The sequence below is a fragment of the Vicia villosa genome, linkage group LG7, assembly GCF_029867415.1.
Source record: "Vicia villosa cultivar HV-30 ecotype Madison, WI linkage group LG7, Vvil1.0, whole genome shotgun sequence".
NCBI classification, from domain to species: Eukaryota; Viridiplantae; Streptophyta; class Magnoliopsida; order Fabales; family Fabaceae; genus Vicia; species Vicia villosa.
The window spans coordinates 6,593,975-6,612,303 of record NC_081186.1 but is presented as its reverse complement, the minus strand read 5'-3'; positions in this window follow the sequence as shown (position 1 = coordinate 6,612,303).

The window sequence follows — 18,329 nt, the reverse complement described above, 5'->3', positions numbered from 1 at the left end:
TCAAACGAGACCTATAATGTCTTTCCACTTTTGGTGACTTTCTTCACAAAACTTCCTCTTAACTTGTGAAGAGAAGTTGTTAATGATGTCAAGGAGAGTAATTTGCAAAAATAATCACTCAAAAATGTTGAAAATTGAGGGAGTTATGCCCTTTTGATCATTGAATCAAGAACTTGTCAAATTAGGTCAAACTTCTTGAGTCAACGTTGAATCTTTTGAACATTTCTTGCATGATAAATCATGAGGAGATACATAAGATCTTGAAATGATAATATCTTGAAGCACACTTGATTGTGGGGCTCGTAACTTGATGAAACTTGTTGAAGAAGACATGGAAATAAACGCATGAATCTATGAAGTTTCTTGATGAATCAAGCCACATGATCTTGAGATGAACTTGACCAAATGAAGTGGATAGATGCTTAGAACATGAAATTTGATAATAAGGATATCTCTCTTGAATTTTAAGCCATTTAGATTCCATGGATTCCCTGTTACTTGAGGGTCGATCCTTAACTAAGGGTCGGTTTTGTTGAACTCCACTGCTAATAACACTGTAGAGAAGGATGCAGTTTCGAATTTAACTTTGGATGGATTTAATGTCAATGAGGACATAAAAGACTCGATCGAGGCAAAATGTCCCAAAATTGCGTCTGGTGCTGACATATTGGCCTTGGCTGCTAGGGATGTTGTTTCTGCATAATTTAGCAAACCTATGTGGGAAGTACTCATTGGTAGAAGAGATGGTACAATATCGAGCAGTAGCGAAGCCTTGGCAAATATCCCAGGATCTAGCTTTAATTTCACCCAACTCAAACAAAGCTTTGCAAGTAAAGGTCTTACCCTACTGTTTACGGTGATTTCCGGTAAACAACCGCTAGTCTTCCAAACTATAATAAATATGATTTGGTTACTTGCAGGATCGACTAGATTGATCCTAGGACACATAGTCAAGAAGATTGTTATCAATGTTTGTTCGAACCATATTCATTATTTGTCTTCTTCAATAAGCGTTGTTCGATTAAAGAACAAATAGTCTTGACAATCACTTTGTTATATATAAATGTGACTTCAATGGAAAGATAAGTAACATAAAATAGAAAATTAAAAAGACTATTGAAACGTAAAGAATCTTAAACTGCAGAAATGTAAAAGACTTTGAAAGTATATAGCATGAAAGTAATTCGAAAGTAAATGACATTAAAGTAAAGATGCAGAAACGTAAATGGCAAGAAGTAAACGAAATGCAGTAATTCTGAAAGATATTTAAAAGCAAAGGATAATACACATGTATTAAAATGGTGGTGTCATACGTACATTTTCTCAGCGAACTCTTTCTCTTAACGCTTGATACTTGAGTAAATATGTGAGTGATTTGTACAAAATGAACACACAGAATCCTAACATTAAGACTCCTATTTATACTAGTTTCGACCTTAACGGTCCTATACTAATCTGCTGCCACGTTTCTCATCAGAACTTCCAGCGAAGCCATCTGTTATTGAACGGTTACGAAACCGTCTTCGAATTTCAAATCTTCCCGCCTGAGTCCGTTTTCTCCGCGTGGAAGTGTATTAAGAACATTACGAAAACACGCTAAGTAGTAATACTTAAATACATATTCTATGAATTTTGTCTAAGTCCCGAAGACATATGCTTCCATTAATCTTTCAGCGTTCACTTATCTTCATCGAACTTAGAAGTCTTTATTTTTCGAAGCATGACCATCAGTAGCCATTCTTTTACTTTTTAAGGGATGGCCATCAGTAACCATCTTTCCTTCGATTCTCAACTCCTTCGAAGGACAAACAATATAAAACGAAATCTTCAGCTAACAAATTGCCCCCAATAAATGCCTGTTTCGAGAATCAACAGAAATAGGCGTTTCTTGTCATTATAAGATTTCGTTTTTATGATCCTTGAAAGTTCCAAGACTGCTGACTAGCGTCATAATCACTGATAACACTGTTTCCGAAACGTCTTGTCATTTTCAAAGATGTCTTCTCATAACTTACATTCCCACGTTTTAACCTTACTTCCTGATCATTACTCCTACATACTAGGAGTGAAGCTAACTCATTCGACCGCCGTTGGATTAAATCACCAGCCGCCACGTGTCTCTCGGGCTTTACCCAAAAGATTTAAAAAGGTTTCCGTTAAACCTTTAAATACTTGATCTTGTGTCTCTATACCGCCTTTCATTCATCTTCTTCACCAAAAAATTGAAACATCTTCACTCTTTTTAGAATCTTGTTCTTTTAATCAAAAATTTCTCCATGGCTTCATCTTCAAATGTTCTTCAACCCGCTTTGAAGCTCCAATCAACAACACGTTCTGGGGAACGAGAGTTCGTTCCAAACCCTAACACTGAAGAAATACGCGCTATTTATGCTTCCCAGGTAATCATTCCCTTTGAACTCTCTGGAAAAACTCTTGCCTTTATAGGTCTGTTACCGAGTGAAAGTATCCAATCTGTGAATAAATTTTTTCCTGCTTACTACAAGACTAGACCATTAGTTAGCAAAGTTAAGATAGATGAAGACGGTCGCTCTCCTTTAGGCAAATCTGCTAATGTTGAGGAAACTTCAACCGCAACCCCTTTAGCTCTAACCAAAATTAGGTTAAACTATATGACCAATTCTGTAAAAGTGTTTAGGTCAATCCCTTTAGCCAAAGATCCTGACTTGTACTATGCCTGGCTAGAAAGGGTAGAGAAACAAAAAGGATCCTTCTGGAAAACATTAGGAATATACGATTTGATTCAACTGTCAAGAACGGGTTTAGAATACAACCAACCCATGTTAGTAGCAGCGGTTCATTTTTGGGATGCTTCTCACAACACCTTCCATCTCCCATGTGGAATGGTTACCCCCACGCTTTTCGACGTGGCCGCTATTACAGGACTTCGACCAACTGGTGAAACCTTCGATCCCAATGAAATGGATAATGACACTATTGGTTTTAACGATTCGCAAGTCACTTATACGACATTCATCCAGAAGCATCATATTACCACTGAAGCGACAGTATCTGATGAAGAGCATATTGCTTTTCTAGCATTATGGCTTTCACGATGTGCCTTCTGTTCAAGGTCTATCCAAGTTGCGAAAAGGTACCTTTGCATGGCTAATCAATTGCATGCTGGGAAAAAGCTCAACCTCAGCCAACTACTTCTAGGGTCTCTTTATGAAAACCTTACCAAGAATTTCAAATCTGGTAGTTTACTTTACGCTGGTCCTTTCTGGCTATTGCAACTGTGGCTTAATGCTACATTCGAAACTCATCTTCCCTTTCGAGGAGATGTCAATGAGGAGGATAGCACAATCAAAAATCGAACTATAGAGGGGACCAGGTTAGCTTACCTAACTCCAAAAGAGGAAATGGGAAAGCTTCATGAACATTTCCTGGCGTATTTGATGATGTTTGCTCGGCGTGACCAGTTCGATCCTTCTATGGCCCCATTTGTACACAGAACAATAGGTCCTGAATGGTTTACTCGAAAATTTCCACCAACATCTCAGGATCAACAAACTGAATCTATGGAAATTTGGGAAGCCTTTCTGACTCCAAGATTATTTTCCCACCGTCTTCGACCATCAAAGGGTCAATGTATCCTCATGTGTTACCAACCAAATTTGGTCTCGAGACAGTTTGGGCTAACTCAAATAACACCCAAGTGCTTATATGAGAAAAGGAACCATATGTGTTTCCACACTTTGTATTTGACTGAAGAAGAATGTGAACAAAAAATCGACAAATACGTTGACGTCACCAATCTTTCTCCTATTCCTTTTGAACCTTCTTTTTACTCTACACCAGATTTTCATCAATGGTGGACAGAGTATTATAGCTCTCAAATTTTTGATGCTGATAGCCTTGCTCAGGAACTAACTGCAGCTTTCAATGATGTGCAGGAGAACTTCCAAAAAGGTACTTCCACTCATATTAAAGAAATCCAAGCTTTTCAAAAATTCTTTGAAACTATCTATAGGCCTGATGATCTTAGTCGGACCGTTCGTGAGGCTGCAGTTACTTTGCGCGAAAAGTTTTCCGCCAAACTAAATAAGTTGAAATTGCCCTCGTATGTTCGACCAGAACTACGTTATGAAGTGGCTTTCAAACTCAATCCTCCAAAATTCCCCCCACTACCAAGTGCTGATTTTGGTGTGGCTCTAAGTCCTCCTTTCCCAGACTGGTTCGTGTGTGGGAATGCTCTCAAAATTCTTCAAGAGAGTACCAAAAAACGCGCTGAACGAGTGGTTCCGACTAAGCATACCTTGGATACTTTCAAAGGACATCTTCATATAGATCTTAAACATGTTCGTGTCCTGACTCCAATACCTGAAGGTCTGGATTAAGACAATCTTTTCGACTGACTTATCTTTTCTTTATTGATATACTGATTTCAGTCTCAACTACAGCTGTTGCACGAAGGAGGAAGATTAAGGAAGCTTCTGCCCCAAAAGACTCTGGGACATCTAAAAGCAATAAACCAAGTGGGAGTGACTCCCTCGTCACTGATAAGAAGCCCACGGTACATACTTATCTCATACTCTCAATCTTGTACAATCTGTGATTAGTACTCATCTTTCTCATTTTCCACTTGCCAGAGTTCGAAACCCCCAACGGGTTTGAAGCGTAAAGCTTCTTCGACCACTGGTTCGGATGGCGAAGATAAATCCCCTCCTCAAACTAGACAAGGACAGAAGAAAAAACACAAAGCTGTTACCCCTTCAAGAAAAGGGAAAAAGGCAAGTCCTTCCAAAGCTGTTTCTCCTGGTGATAAAGCGTCCTCTGAAGAGTCTCCTTTGAAAGCTGCTAGTAATGCTTTCGTTGTGGAAAGCCATAATTCAAGTCCAGACAATATTCCACCCAAGGTATTTTGGGTTTGTCCCACATATTATCTTGTGATTTTAACTAAATAATTGTACTGACATTTTACCTTGTTATTGCAGGATGATGCTGACACTGCTACTTCCGGTTTTAAAGACCCTGGCCTCACCATTGATGTTGACAAACTTTATGGTAATTGTCAAACTTTAACTTTCGTTAACTAAACTCCTCAAAAGTTTATTTTTATGACTAACTTTGCTCTGTTTAACATAGGTACCTCTCAAAATCAAACTCGTGTTCTTTCGCCAGTCTTTGAAGACATTAGGCCAATTGCTACCATATTGCCTAATGAACCAGTCAAAGAAAGCCACTCTACTGACGAATCCCCACCTACTCACCAAAACAAAAATTTGGAAGAGGATCATCCATTCTCAGGCAGCGACAATGTGAACCAGCAATCACATGACAACGAAGATTCTGCGTCGGAGAAAGATGCTATGGAAGAGATTTCTCAACCTGAAAAACCAGTTTCTCAAGGAACTTCGACTCTTGATGCAAGAACCATTCCTGAGAGGACTTCGAAACCTACCCCTGCAAAGCTTACTCCTTCAGAGCTTGAACAACTTAAGCAAACTGATCCTCTTAGTTTCTTAAAGGCCATCATGGATGCGAATACTTCTTCGCCTTCGGAGCTTAATGTCTCACCAGCTGTAACTGCAGACTCTAATGACAAGGAAGATATTCCCAGTCTTCTTCGACAAATAAAAGAAAGATTCTTTGGGGTCAATCTTGTAGATGTTCTCAACCGGGACCCTATTAAGAGCCACAACTTAAATCAACTTCTAAAGAAAGTAGATTTGCTTCAAGTTTCCACAGAAGTTTCAGAGGTAATTGTTCTGCTGGGCTCTCTACTCGAGCAACTCCAAACTAACATCCTTCGAAGGCAAAATGTCGAAAAAGAGCTATCTGAGACAAAGGCCTCTCATGAGTCTTCATGGATTTCTGCTATGGACGCAACGAAACAAGGTGAGGCCCTCAGGCTCAAACATTCAGAAAATCAGAAGGCCATTGATGATTATGAGAAGACAATCGGCTCTTGGAAACAAGAAATCAAAGTACTCGAGGGCAAGATAAAGGAGGCTGAAAGTTGTCAAGCAGTCCTACAAAAGTCTAATCAACAAGACTTGCTCGAAGTGGTGCAGTCAGGAATGAAACATTTCGAGACTGCACAAAAGTTAGTGCCAGAAATCGAAAGGTTGAAGAAACACCGGGCACTAATTGAACTTCGCATGTCTTCATGGGAGACTCAATATTTGAAGATCAAAAAGGATCTCCCTGAGGATTTCAACTAGATGTTTTCGATCTTGTTACTTATTGCACCTTTATTTTGTAATCGAGACCACTGTAGACATATAATATTTGTACGCTTGACTCCCATTTATCTCTATCATATTTGCCAGTGTTGATTTAGCAAATCTTTCAATTTCTTGTCAAGATATATCTTTAGATTTCCTACAGTGCTTTTATTAAATGCAACATGTAGAACCTGAACATCCTTCGCAGCACTCTTGCCTCTAGACTTGACGTTTCCACTTCTTCTAGCCATAATCATTATTAAAAAGCAACGTCACTTTCTCCAAAACGTCGGTTTTAAGACGTGCGTGCATCAGTTTAATGATTACTTCTCAACTTCCAAGGGCGGGAAACGGCGGAAGCCATAACTTCTTTCTTTGGAAAACCAACCGCAGTCCAATCACTCATTAAAAATTGAAACCCACCCTTCAGTATTCCCCTTCTATATAAAGGGTCCAATATCACCTTTATTTCTTCATTCATGCGTTTTCTCTCCCAACCAAACACAGAAAAAAGAAAAACACACAACTTCTCTTTCAGAACAACTTTCTTGTCTTGTAATGGCTGAACCCCTCTTTTTTAACGACATCAAAGCCCTCATCAGAGGCGAGTTCAGACTCTCTGAGGATGAACTTGTTCTCCATTTCATCACCATCGAAACCCTGTTTGTTAACCAGGAACTAAACTTCTACTTTGAGGAAGTCCTGGAGGGTGCTATTTACCCCAACGTGGTGGCAGAATTCTGGATGAATGCGTCTTTACGCATAGATCCTGAAGGTAGGACCACCATTGATTCTGTAATTCGACACGCTCGTCTCAGCATTACTCCCACCACTATTGCCAATCTGATAAAATGCAATAACTCTGGTGAAACTTTTGATGACAACAGTTTCAGCATGACTACCCATCTCATGCTGAGAACTCTTATGGACAATGATCGCTTCAGTGCCAAAGTCATCAGGATCTGGCACCAGATGCTCGTGGGGAACTTCCAACCTCGGCGGATTGACGAAAACAACATCATGGTTGAAGACTTGGAGTTCATCCTCTGTGGTCTTCGAGGGAGGAAAATTAACATCCCTTTGATGATCTTCAAGGGACTTGTTAAAGCTGTCTCTGCCGGTGTTGACCGTCGAGGGTGTGTGACTTGTCTTCCCTACGGGAGACTCCTTAGTTACATTTTTCTTAAGAAAGGCGTAGTGAGAAGGATGCGTGATTCTGGAGCCAAAGATATGTTCGAGGCTGAACCCTCTCCTGTGTTGTCTTTGGACAATTTAAACCAAAGGATTGACTAGCAAATTTTTACCTTAGGTTTAATCTTTTTATATATATATGCCTTCCTTTCTTTTTGTAACCTCAGATCCTATTCTTTGGATCTTTTTGTAATGAATGTACTTCTACGCTTGAAATGAAAAGAATATTTTGGTGTCTTCTTTGATTTTTCTTTCCATAATTCTTTCTGATTGTGAAGCCATTTTGATCAATGTGAAGTATATTTTTGACACATGCCTGACCATTTTGGCTTTTCGTAGTACCCTGAGTATCTACGTCTTTGCAATCTTTACTTCATGCATGCTAGGTTTATATCTCTTCAAATATTTCCCGTTTACTCTCAAGATCCTATGATCTTCTGCTAATTCTTCAATTTCGTAAGCATTGTTCGAGAATACTTTTAAGATTCGAAAGGGTCCTTCCCAATGTGGGGACCATTTACCAAGTGCCTGATTCTTTCGATCTATAGGTAAAATAACTTTCCAGACTAAGTCATTATTAACAAAAGTTTTACCTTTCACCTTTTTATTATAAGCTCTGGACACTCTTTCCTTTTGCCTTTTTATCATTTCCAGTGCTCGAAGTCTGTCTTCGTCCAAATCTACTAACTCATTCATCATTAACTCCCAGTATATGTTGGGAGGAATGTCTGCTTGTCTTTGTATCCTTACTGATTGCAAACATATCTCAATTGGAAGTACTGCGTCATGTCCAAACGTCAACTGAAAAGGAGTTGTATTCGTAGCTTCTTTTGGAGATGTTCGACAAGCCCAAAGTGCTTGATCTAAAGTCTTATGCCAATTCTTGGGTCTCTTTCCTACATGCTTCTTGATAAGGCCAATTATTATTTTGTTTGCTGCTTCAACCTGTCCATTTGCTTGGGCGTAATAAGGTGTAGAAGTAAATAACTTGAAACCTATTTCTCTGGCAAAATCTTGCATTTTTCGTCCAGTAAAGACTGATCCCTGATCAGTTGTTATTACTTTCTGGGATTCCAAACCTATATATAATGTGTTTCTGAATAAACTCAATCACCGCCTCTTGATCCACATTTGCCAGTGGTATTGCTTCGACCCATTTTGTGAAATAGTCTATTCCTACCAAAATGTATCTTTGCCCTTTGGATGACTTGGGGTGAATTTCTCCAATCAAATCTAGTGCCCATCCCCTGAAAGGCCATGGTTTTACTATTGTACTTAGTTCGTTTGCTGGAGCGTGTTGGATACCTGCATGTTCTTGGCACTCTTGGCACCCTTTCGCGAACTCTATGCAATCCTTTAGCATCGAAGGCCGATACATCCCATAGCGAAACAAGAGCCATTTCATTTTGTGCCCTGCTTGATGTGCACCACATGCCCCACTATGTACGTTCGACAGAGCCAAGTATGCTTCTGCTTCTCCCAAGCATTTCAACAATACCCCTTCAGGAGTTTTCTTGAACAATTCGTTTCCCATCAGAAAATATGACAGGGCTCTATACTTGATTTTTCTGTCTGTATCCGTCGAAGGATTTTTCAGATAGTTAATAATTGGACTCCTCCAATCTGTGTCAGCCAATGAATCTATATTTAGTACCTCGAACTGTTCTTTATTGGCATAACCCAATTGTGAATCCTCCAGATCACTTGGCGAAAGTTTAGTAAACATTGCTCTTCCTCTTACTTCAATCAACTCTTCCAACTTTTCTTTTGATACTTTATATCCCGAAGCTAATTGAGCCAAGTCGTTTGCTTCCTGGTTATTCACCCTTGGTACATGTTTTAATTCCACGTATTCGAATTTCTTGAGCAACCTATTTGCGATGATAAAATACATGATCAAATTCTCTTTGATGCACTTGTACTCCTTTATCAATTGTTTGATGACCAATTCGGAGTCTCCTTTAATTTCGACTCTGGTTGCCCCCAATTCTAACAAAGCCTCAAGTCCAGCAATTAAAGCCTCGTATTCAGCTTCATTATTGGAGCATAATGGACCTTCGATTTTATACTTGAGCTTTGTTGGAATTCCATCAGGAGAAATTATCAACATTCCAATACCAGTTCCCTCTCTATGCGTTGAACCATCGAAATATAACTTCCAAGGTTTCAAATCTACACAATGCTGATGATTCTCAACCACCGCATGGTCGACAATGAAGTCTGACACAATCTGACCTTTCATTGCCTTGAGAGGCTGAAATATTAATGAATATTCAGTAAGGGCTAAAGCCCATTTGCCAATTCGACTATGTAGTATTGGCTTAGATAACATATGTTTAATAACATCATAATGAGATGAAACGTAAACATCAACTGGCTTTATATAATACTTAAGTTTGAATTATGGAATTATGTGATTGAATTATGGAATTAGGGTGTCCTCCTCATTATGGAATTATGGAATTAGGGTTGTGGTTCACAGATATTATGGATTTCCTCCTCATTAAGCTTCAAAGTTATTCTTCATCCATATTCATCAAATTCAATGATTAAGGGTCTATTTCCCTATTTTTGTGATGATTTGAAGGATATCGCTCATTAGCGGAATTACAAGTCATTGACATTGGGGTTCATTCAAGAATTTGAAGAGATATAGTGTGTGTGACCATCCTGAAAGCTAATATGCTTTAACAAGAGTTTGATTTTTGGTCAAAGTCAACCTTAAGGGATTGACTTCCTTTTTGTTGACCAAAACCACTGTTAGACTTCCATGTAGTCTTCATCTTACTTCAATGCTACTGGGTTCAAGAGTGAGAATACTTGGAATTTGAATTCAAAACAAAATTGAAGGAAAAGATAAATTCAATTCTATTTGAAGAATGTGCCATCACAAAATCCATCATAAAACTTCAAGATACATTACAAAGAAAAGTCGGAATGGGAAATACATAAAAAACAAGAGCAAGCTATTCTAGATCTGCTACATCCATCATTGGCCATTTGCTTCATGTTTTCTCCATGACAAAGTTAGCTTTCTATAATACCAAGCTTTCAAATACACTTCATACAAACTTCAATACAAAAATAAACCATTACATATTACAAACCCATTCCAAATACCGAGTCCCAATACATATTCAATTGTCCATACTCCACAAATACAATAATCACATTACAGAAGAATTATATGTTCTACACTCAAGGTCAGTATACATCTCAAGACTATTTCCTCTTTATCCCATGTTTCTTGTTAACCCTCAGGTCATTCTACAAGCTTCCTTCATCTTCCGGTTCCTTCAAGTCACATAAAAACCTGTACATTCAAACCAAAACCTCATATCAGTGCACACATAAACCTACTAACAAACTTTCAAACCCATTCTATAACCCTGTAACATCAAATCATCATTATCATTACAATCCTGCAGCTGCCATATCCGTTTCCGAATAAAACAGAAGAAAAAACAGCAACCTCACTAACATCTAATCCTAACCAACTAAATCCAAGCCATCCTAACAGTTATTACTAGCTATACCATTCAATCCATGACAGTTCCAAATACAAGCAGCCACACATTCAGAACCTAATGACATTAGTCCAAAACCTTGACCAAATAAATTAACCTAACATCCATCAATCACTAATACAAAACAAATTCAGAACTAAACCATTCATCTACACAATCATCAAACCAGGGCAGCTTATCATACAGATTCATAACTAATTTTCATAACCATGCATACCATCCTAACTCATTACACATAACAGCCCCATTCTAATCAGCCCTAAAGATCGATACAGACATACAAACATCACAAGTTCAAACACCTCTCAAATCATACCATCAATTCAAAATCAGTTCAATACAAATTTTAACCATACAATCTGCCACATACATACACATTCACTTACACTGCACCTAACTTCAATCCAAAAACATAGCATTGTGTATCCACCAAATTCACATTCAGACCTTCATCCAAACATACCCAATCCTAACTATAGCTTAACTCAGGAAAAATAACTCAGTGCATATTCATAAATACCTACATCAATCCCATTCACCTCACTTCAGTTTCAGCCAATTTTCAAACCATAAAATACTTCTAAATTTCATCCATCCACATAAATCACATACAAGCAAAATCATATAAATGGAATTTCACTAACCATTCATTTCAGAAAGAAAATGCCGACTGCAACTTATAACAGTCAGCCCCATCTCTTAACTTCCGCCGAGCCTACGCAGCCGAACAAAATCAACATGACACGTCAAAACCGGTCCCTGTAGCATACACTCAAAAACCAGTTCAGTCCAAAACCCCTCACCAATATATCCAAACAGCACCATACCTGCCACAACAAATAACAAACATAAAAGCTTCATCGTCTAAAAGTCCACTCGACAATCAAGCGAGCTTTTAACCATCTGCCCTGCAAAAAGAGAGAGTGTCTCAGTTCAGAATTTTCTAAGTGACACAATGATGCACATACATAACCCTGCAAAGCAAAATAACCTTACCATATACAAGCTAATAACAAAAACTCAGCCCTTCAAAACTAATTCAGTTCTAACATCTAACTGCATCCATAACATTTCTAACCAACCTTTAATTCCTTACTGTTTGTTAACCATAACAGAACCCCCAACTGTAACTAACTCCAACAGATTTTCATAACAACTTTCCACTTCATAACTAATCAGTTACTAACTATAACCACCAACAGTTTCTAACATAACAGAAAAAACAATCTCATGACTTAACCTATAACCAACATCACATTTCCCAACTATCATATAACAAACTTCAACTAACTAAACTGAATCAAAACCTCTATAACTAACTATAACCGATTCAATCTCTGCCCTCCATTTTCCAAAACAGTTTCATCAATCTAACAGCCCTCAATTCTCTCTTCTAACTAACTTCTCCCTCATCAACAACCTATATATACTCCACCCTCTCCAATTCACTCTCTCGAAATCACTCATCTCCACCACTCTACGCCATCTCTCCCACCTTCTTCACCATCTTCTTCACCACCACTCTCCTCCATCTTCATCTTCATCAATCTCACGCCATTTTTCTCTCATCCTCTTCCACCAACCTTCATCTTCCTAACATAACCTCTCTCTCTTCTTCAATCATCGCTCACCTCTCAAACTCTCATCACCTTCATCCATCAAATTCACTCTGCAACTCCCTCAATTCTCTCCTTCCCTCTACTATACGCTCACGTTCAGAGGCCACCGGAGCTTCTCATCGGAGCTCCGATCGGTCGAGCTTAGCCTCATGTAACTCTCAACACTCCATTCTCATCTCACCACAACAACAACACAAGGCGACAGAAAATCAAAAAAATCAGCAATAAGAGAAGAAGTGTGAATCGATTGGAGGAAGCGAAAGATTAACGCGTATGCTCACCTTAACTTCTCGATACCGGCCTCTTTGAATTGCTGTCGGAGCGTTTCGATCAAAAAAGGCTTTGAACTCCATCTACATTGGTTCTTTCTTCCTGTTTGATTTCGTGAGAAGATGCTTGCGTCAAAATTGGAACGCAATTCGATTGAATCTGAGAGACAAGAGAGCATGATCGAAGAGATGAGATCGGTGCGTTTCGTCTCTGTTCACGGCGATGCTTCAAAGGTTGATCGGTGAAGAGGATCTCCACCGCGCCGCTGAGTTCGCGAGTGAGGAAGAAGAGAGTTCGTGAAACTTCAAAGGTCACATGTCTCTTGACCTAATTCCCTTTTTATTTTTCATTTTATTTTTTTTATTTTTATTTAATTAATTGTTTTTACTATTGTTGATAGCAAAATGATAATAATAACTAAAATCTGAATAACAAATGGATCAATACAAGAAAGCCTTGGGCCACAAATTGCTTACACGCACCCCCGTTTGGCCCATGGTGTACACGTTTTTGGCATTAATAATCATACAAAATAATTCTGTTTGGGCCAATACCTGGGCCTGTGTCCAATTTGCTGACTCACACCCATAATCTCAATATCCACACCCCTGATTCACATAGTTTTAATTAGAATTAGGCCTCTTTCTCCCCTAGTTTTTTCCCATTATTCTTAGGTTCTAAAACAATAGTAATCACCATTTTGTTAGAATTTTCGAGTAATTGTTGACACATAAAATCAATAAACTTGTTAGATTTTTAGGGCCACTTTTTGGATTAACTTTAGTCTTAGAATTTCCTCATAAAAAACTCATAAAAATAGTAGTTTTTTGTTGTTATTTTTTGCACTTAATTTTGATTTGTTTCTTATGTGCTTTTGTGCTAAAGTTTGTATGATTTTGTTGTGTGATTCTGTTACCTGTTCTTCGCCACATTTTAGGTCTACCTTGTTAATACCATTAGTATGTTAACATTAGACTTAGATCAACAACATAGATTTAGAAATTAGGAATAGTTCCCTCTTTTCATTCTTTTTCTTTTACAACCATAAAACATCTAAAAATACTTGAATAAATCCCTCTAAAAAATACAAAGAAAATACTTAAAACATTAATAAAAAAGTGAAAATCATTAAAAAGGGAATGGAAGCTTGAATCTCCCTTGCTTTAGGGAATCATTCGAGTGCTTGGATCTCCCTTGCTTTAGGGTTCCATTCGGGCGTAAGTTCCCAAATTCTAAAAGACACAAACCAAAGAGTAACTCGAGTTTCTCTTGCTTTAGGGATTTCCTCGAAACACTCAAACTCTCTCTCTTTCTCTCCTTTCTTAAGGGCATTGTTATCTCCGCTTATTGCATCCTAGGTCGATCCCTTATGCAAGAGCGCGAGCGTTAACTCCGCCCAACTAAAAAACACAAAAACAAACAAAACTATGGAGCCGAACTACGACGCTCTGATTCCTGAAAAGGATACGTATGCATCAAGTCGCGCGGCTTGAACGAGCACATTTGTAAATAATCCTTCTTTTCCCCGTATTTCTTTTGCATGCATTCGCATATAGACATAGACATAGTACACACCCTTTAGATAGAAACAAACATAGGTGGATACCATCGAGTACGATGGGCGCGAGGGGTGCTAATACCTTCCCCTTGCGTAACCGACTCCCGTACCTTGATTCTCTGGTCGCAAGACCTTGTTCCTTCCTTTGTTAGGTTTCCTGGTATTCCTTTCCCTTATGGGATAAATATATTGGTGGCGACTCTGTTCATTTTTCGCGAGCGTGCGACAGCTGGCGACTCTGCTGGGGACTACCTAAGCAACTCGATCCTAGCCTTTGTTTGTTGTTTGTTTATTGGGTGTTTCTTTGTTCTGTTTATATGTTTACACCTTGTATATATGTTTGCATGCTTATTCTTTGCCTGCATATCATGTTTATTTCTGTTTGCACATCATGCATATGGATTATATTTTGTGTTCCCTGGGGTCTTCTGTTCTGTTTTGCAGGTGGGGGGTTTGTATGAGGTAAAAGGCCCACTACCCAGGCCAGTGACACATAGGATTAGTGTGGATGCTCATGTTGACTCCCGTGGCCCTTGCTACGATCGAGTTCAACATGGGGTACCACAACTGGGCGAGGTTCTTTCATGGAACACTGTGTCTGGCACGCTTGTTGCCTCAAACACTTTGTACCCCATGGGAACTGTAGACCCTAGTGACCATTAGGGACCACTTGTCCGTGTCTAGACTACATACCCGTGAGATTGGGGTGGGACAGGAAACCTTGACTCCTACATACCTTTGGCTCTTCATATTTGAGGTCGGACCTTTATTTGGTCTATTCTCATGGTGCTTGATATTCTGGTATTCCAAAAAGGCGTCGAACCTTTGATCCTGTGACATTTGACCTACAAAGGCTTTACATCAGTCATTCGGAGGATTGTACAGATTGTTACTCAGATTATATGGACCTTGATCCCATGCCTTTGAATTGCATAACATCATTCCTTCATCCACTTCATTCGTGGGGGATCCTAAAGTCTATTTCCAAAAAAAAAAAGAGAAAAAGAAAAAAGGAAATAGAAAATCAGAAAAAAGAAAAGAAAAGATATTCTATACAAAAAAAAAGGGGGCTTTGATTCCAAAAGAGAACAAAAAAGGTGTGACAAGACTTTAGGATCTCTCATAAAGGAAACATGCATTCATACTATCATGCATTTCATGGCTCTTTTAGAGATTTATGGGACCTCTTCTACTCAGATTTCAAGATCAACAACGGATTTGACTTCTCACTGCCACAAGCTCCGAGATCAACTATGGAACAACTCCGTGAGGTTTTTGACTGAGATGAGAATAAAATGGGGGTTGACATGAATCAGTGTATGGAGGTTATTCAAGCCTTTTCTCTTAGACAAGAAGAATTAAGACAAGTTCCTTAAATGCCAAATTCATTGTTGACATTCCTATTCTTGGTAAAGAGAGTTCACATCATGGAAGTCTTCAAGTTCCCGATTATTGAAGTCGAAAAAAGGATTCCACCTCCTGAAGAAAAAGTTGAAAGTCATAAAAGGTCGTGACTCCATCGACTTATACTTTGTTGGTTTGAGCCTAGTGCGTGATATCAAGAATTCCAAGGGTCATTTACTCTCACTCCGAATGGTTTGGATATTGAAGCTAAAAAGGTAATCATCTCCTGTACATGTGTGGAAGTTGCTTGGGGCTCCCGATCGAGGGATAAGCAAGACCTGGTCTATCTTGAGCATTGCGCCATTTGCTTTGTTCGAATCCCTTAAAGCATTACCAATTCTGGAGTGACTTCGTCAGATTCTTTTTCCAAGAGGTAATCAAGAATATCCTGTAGAAGCATCTCTCATTCTCAAGGTTCTTGTGCCCAGTTGTATCCGTGGAGGTTGGTGTTTCAGTTGGTGCTTTGGTCTTTCCTTACAACAGATAGCTTCCCTAAGTTTGATGACCACGCAAGGTTCCTCCGTGTTTGATGGTGAATATCTCTCCAACATCTATGCTTGGGGCTCCCGCACGAGGGATAAGCAAGACGTACTCTTATCTTGAGCATTGCATCACTCGCATTGCTCGAATCCCTAAAGCAAGGCAAAAGTTTACGACTCATGGGTGACTTCGTTGGAGTTCTCTTTTGAAGTAATCTGAAGTGTTTGGAAAGAATTGCAAAAAGTATTCAAGATCAATAAGTCCAGACGGAGTCAAGTCTCCTCAACAATGGCATTCATTTAGTTTCGTTATTGCATTCTCATTTGTAACATTTCATTGATTGTTTAAGCATTGCTAGCATGTAAAAACTTGTTAATTTCTGAATGAAAACAAAATACATTGTTTATGTTTGTCTTGAAAAACCCATTCGTTTTCACTCATAAAATGTTTTTGGCATTACGATACCAACTTTATTAATTGCTTGCTGAGGCAAAAAGCTGAGGGAGAATGATGAAAAATGCAAAATCTCTGATCATGTGTTTTTGAATAAAAAACCCTACTGAGGATGTACAGGCGTTGTTTCAAATCCCCAAACACCGGAGATATAAGGGAGATAGACCCTCGTTAACCCCTTTGAGCCTTGAAGTAGGAGTTTCTTTTCTAATCATAAAAACCCTCATTTTGACCTTGGGGAAGGGTAGTGTTCATTTAACTTGATCGAGCTTTCAAAACTCACCAAAAGGGTGTGCATCTAAGGATACAACAATGGTTATCCTTCAAAAGGTTGAGGAATGTCAAGACCGCAATGATTATCCTTATTCCATCAAGAGATCAAGAGATGACGATGCCACAATGGTAATCCTTCATCAAATCAAAGGAGTGAGGCGGTCGCAATCACCTCCAACGAATCAAAGATAATGCGAGGTCACACGACTTGTAAAAAAAAAAAGAAAAAAAAAAGAGAGGGCAAAAAAAGAAATGGCAAAATAAAAGATGAAAAGAAAATGGCAAAAGAAAAAAGATGGTGAAATTGCCAAGCAAGAACAAAGTCGTGTGACAATGAATCAGAAGAATAAAAGGTGAGCGACCGCCATGTCCAAAGAACCTTATTGATCCCTCAACCATTCCAAATTCCTTGTGAGGGATGAACACTCGTGTCGAGTTAATTGAACATAGGACTGGAGAACATCACGAAGGGGGTGGGTACAAATAATTTTGAGCCTAAATATCCTTTGTTTCTTTAAACCGTGAACCCGGCCAAGTTACAACCCTTAAAAGTCCTAATTGAAGTAGGGTTTATTTTGAAAGCGCACTCCGATGAGATAGCATTTAACTGACTCCCAATGAAGCGAGACTCATATCCATGTTGGTATCGTACGTTTGCTTTATCTTCCATATGCAAAAATCGAGGTTGTGTCAACTAGTGATCCATTCACAAGAGGTCGCAACCTCATTTCACAAAAAAGGTTTTACAACTTCAAGACTAACATAGGCTTTGCATTAGAATCATCATTCTTAGAATTAACATTCTTTTGCATACAAAATATGTGCTTAACATCAAGGAAATTACCATGACGAGAATCAGTGAGCGACTTGATCATGTCAAGGCTAAAGAGACTCGAGAACTCCGAGGAGTAAAAGCTAATCATTTTCAAATGTCGACCATCAAGGGGCAAGTTCTCTAGAAAATTCGTTGGGCATGAACAGTTAATGCTTCCTTTGATTACCCTGAGGGGAAGAGTTTGAAGACTCCGTTGAGCGTGGTAAAGTTTGTTTCCATGTTTGCTTGACTTCAAAACAAAGAAAGCCTGAGGATTCTAGCAAGATGTACCTAATCAGGGCAATTGAATCGAGGTTTGACCTCTCAAATTCAGCATATTTGGGGCAATCATGTCGATAAATCTCTTCAAGCTTTGATCAATCTGGGGCAATCATGTCAAGGAATCTCTCTCAAATTCAACCAATCTGGGGCAGTTACGTCGAGATTTGACAAATCTCTCCAAGGATCCACTGGGGCAATTTCCTTCATGGGTCATGAAACTTGGGACAACGATCTTCTGAGTTCTATTGTCCTCTCCCTAATCATAGGAGT